The sequence below is a fragment of the Rutidosis leptorrhynchoides genome, chromosome 1, assembly GCF_046630445.1.
Source record: "Rutidosis leptorrhynchoides isolate AG116_Rl617_1_P2 chromosome 1, CSIRO_AGI_Rlap_v1, whole genome shotgun sequence".
Taxonomy (NCBI): domain Eukaryota; kingdom Viridiplantae; phylum Streptophyta; class Magnoliopsida; order Asterales; family Asteraceae; genus Rutidosis; species Rutidosis leptorrhynchoides.
Window position 1 is genome coordinate 185,009,295 of NC_092333.1, and position 4,448 is coordinate 185,013,742.

A 4,448-nucleotide genomic window follows, 5' to 3' on the forward strand; every position below is an offset into this window, starting at 1 on the left:
ATACTCAATACATCCTGGAACGGGGAAGATGTACAAGGATCTCAAGAAACATTTTTGGTGGCCGGGTATGAAAGCCAATGTTGCTAAATACGTAGGAGAATGTTTGACATGTTCTAAGGTCAAAGCTGAGCATCAGAAACCATCAGGTCTACTTCAACAACCCGAAATCCCGGAATAGAAATGGGAAAACATTACCATGGATTTCATCACTAAATTGCCAAGGACTGCAAGTGGTTTTGATACTATTTGGGTAATAGTTGATCGTCTCACCAAATCAGCACACTTCCTTCCAATAAGAGAAGATGACAAGATGGAGAAGTTAGCACGACTGTATTTGAAGGAAGTCGTCTCCAGACATGGAATACCAATCTCTATTATCTCTGATAGGGATGGCAGATTTATTTCAAGATTCTGGCAGACATTACAGCAAGCATTAGGAACTCGTCTAGACATGAGTACTGCCTATCATCCACAAACTGATGGGCAGAGTGAAAGGACGATACAAACATTTGAAGACATGCTACGAGCATGTGTTATTGATTTCGGAAACAGTTGGGATCGACATCTACCGTTAGCAGAATTTTCCTACAACAACAGCTACCATTCAAGCATTGAGATGGCGCCATTTGAAGCACTTTATGGTAGAAAGTGCAGGTCTCCGATTTGTTGGAGTGAAGTGGGGGATAGACAGATTACGGGTCCGGAGATTATACAAGAAACTACCGAGAAGATCATCCAAATTCAACAACGGTTGAAAACCGCCCAATGTCGACAAAAGAGCTACGCTGACATTAAAAGAAAAGATATAGAATTTGAAATTGGAGAGATGGTCATGCTTATAGTTGCACCTTGGAAAGGCGTTGTTCGATTTGGTAAACGAGGGAAATTAAATCCAAGGTATATTGGACCATTCAAGATTATTGATCGTGTCGAACCAGTAGCTTACCGACTTGAGTTACCTCAACAACTCGCGGCTGTACATAACACTTTCCACGTCTCGAATTTGAAGAAATATTTTGCTAAAGAAGATCTCACTATTCCGTTAGATGAAATTCAAATCAACGAAAAACTTCAATTCATCGAAGAACCCGTCGAAATAATGGATCGTGAGGTTAAAAGACTTAAGCAAAACAAGATACCAATTGTTAAGGTTCGATGGAATGCTCGTAGAGGACCTGAGTTCACCTGGGAGCGTGAAGATCAGATGAAGAATAAATACCCGCATCTATTTCCAGAAGATTCGTCAACACCTTCAACAGCTTAAAATTTCGGGACGAAATTTATTTAACGGGTAGGTACTGTAGTGACCCGAACTTTTCCATGTTTATATATATTAATTGAGATTGATATTTACATGATTAAATGTTTCCAACATGTTAAGCAATTAAAATTGTTAAGACTTGATTAATTGAAATATGTTTCATATAGACAATTGACCACCCAAGTTGACCGGTGATTCACGAACGTTAAAACTTGTACAAACTATATGATGACATATATATGGATATATATATAGTTAACATGATACTATGATAAGTAAACATATCATTAAGTATATTAACAATGAACTACATATGTAAAAACAAGACTACTAACTTAATGATTTTTAAACGAGACATATATGTAACGATTATCGTTGTAAAGACATTTAATGTATATATATCATATTAAGAGATATTCATACATGATAATATCATGATAATATAATAATTTAAAATCTCATTTGATATTATAAACATTGGGTTAACAACATTTAACAAGATCGTTAACCTAAAGGTTTCAAAACAACACTTACATGTAACGACTAACGATGACTTAACGACTCAGTTAAAATGTATATACATGTAGTGTTTTAATATGTATTTATACACTTTTGAAAGACTTCAATACACTTATCAAAATACTTCTACTTAACAAAAATGCTTACAATTACATCCTCGTTCAGTTTCATCAACAATTCTACTCGTATGCACCCGTATTCGTACTCGTACAATACACAGCTTTTAGATGTATGTACTATTGATATATACACTCCAATGATCAGCTCTTAGCAGCCCATGTGAGTCACCTAACACATGTGGGAACCATCATTTGGCAACTAGCATGAAATATCTCATAAAATTACAAAAATATGAGTAATCATTCATGACTTATTTACATGAAAACAAAATTACATATCCTTTATATCTAATCCATACACCAACGAACAAAAACACCTACAAACACTTTCATTCTTCAATTTTCTTCATCTAATTGATCTCTCTCAAGTTCTATCTTCAAGTTCTAAGTGTTCTTCATATATTCTACAAGTTCTAGTTACATAAAATCAAGAATACTTTCAAGTTTGCTAGCTCACTTTCAATCTTGTAAGGTGATCATCCAACCTCAAGAAATCTTTGTTTCTTAAAGTAGGTTATCATTCTAATACAAGGTAATAATCATATTCAAACTTTGGTTCAATTTCTATAACTATAACAATCTTATTTCAAGTGATGATCTTACTTGAACTTGTTTTCGTGTCATGATTCTGCTTCAAGAACTTCGAGCCATCCAAGGATCCGTTGAAGCTAGATCCATTTTTATCTTTTCCAGTAGGTTTATATAAGGAAATTAAGGTAGTAATGATGTTCATAACATCATTCAATTCATACATATAAAGCTATCTTATTCGAAGGTTTAAACTTGTAATCACTAGAACATAGTTTAGTTAATTCTAAACTTGTTCGCAAAAAAAAGTTAATACTTCTAACTTGACTTTTAAAATCAACTAAACACATGTTCTATATCTATATGATATGCTAACTTAATGATTTAAAACCTGGAGACACGAAAAACACCGTAAAACCGGATTTACGCCGTCGTAGTAACACCGCGGGCTGTTTTGGGTTAGTTAATTAAAAACTATGATAAACTTTGATTTAAAAGTTGTTATTCTGAGAAAATGATTTTTATTATGAACATGAAACTATATCCAAAAATTATGGTTAAACTCAAAGTGGAAGTATGTTTTCTAAAATGGTCATCTAGACGTCGTTCTTTCGACTGAAATGACTACCTTTAAAAAAATGACTTGTAACTTATTTTTCCTACTATAAACCTATACTTTTTCTGTTTATATTTATAAAATAGAGTTCAATATGAAACCATAGCAATTTGTTTCACTCAAAACGGATTTAAAATGAAGAAGTTATGGGTAAAACAAGATTGGATAATTTTTCTCATTTTAGCTACGAGAAAATTGGTAACAAATCTATTCCAACCATAACTTAATCAACTTGTATTGTATATTATGTAATCTTGAGATACCATAGACACGTATACAATGTTTCGACCTATCATGTCGACACATCTATATATATTTCGGAACAACCATAGACACTCTATATGTGAATGTTGGAGTTAGCTATACAGGGTTGAGGTTGATTCCAAAATATATATAGTTTGAGTTGTGATCAATACTGAGATACGTATACACTGGGTTGTGGATTGATTCAAGATAATATTTATCGATTTATTTCTGTACATCTAACTGTGGACAACTAGTTGTAGGTTACTAACGAGGACAGCTGACTTAATAAACTTAAAACATCAATATATATTAAAAGTGTTGTAAATATATTTTGAACATACTTTGATATATATGTATATATTGTTATAGGTTCGTGAATCAACCAGTAGCCAAGTCTTACTTCCCGACGAAGTAAAAATCTGTGAAAGTGAGTTATAGTCCCACTTTTAAAATCTAATATTTTTGGGATGAGAATACATGCAGGTTTTATAAATGATTTACAAAATAGACACAAGTACGTGAAACTACATTCTATGGTTAAATTATCAAAATCGAATATGCCCCTTTTTATTAAGTCTGGTAATCTAAGAATTAGGGAACAGACACCCTAATTGACGCGAATCCTAAAGATAGATCTATTGGGCCTAACAAACCCCATCCAAAGTACCGGATGCTTTAGTACTTCAAAATTTATATCATATCCGAAGGGTGTCCCGGAATGATGGGGATATTCTTATATATGCATCTTGTTAATGTCGGTTACCAGGTGTTCACCATATGAATGATTTTTATCTCTATGTATGGGATGTGTATTGAAATATGAAATCTTGTGGTCTATTATTATGATTTGATATATATAGGTTAAACCTATAACTCACCAACATTTGTGTTGACGTTTTAAGCATGTTTATTCTCAAGTGATTATTAAGAGCTTCCGCTGTCGCATACTTAAATAAGGACGAGATTTTGAGTCCATGCTTGTATGATATTGTGTAAAAACTGCATTCAAGAAACTTATTTTGTTGTAACATATTTGTATTGTAAACCATTATGTAATGGTCGCGTGTAAACAGGATATTTTAGATTATCATTATTTGATAATCTACGTAAAGCTTTTTTTAAACCTTTATTGATGAAATAAAGGTTATGGTTTGTTTTA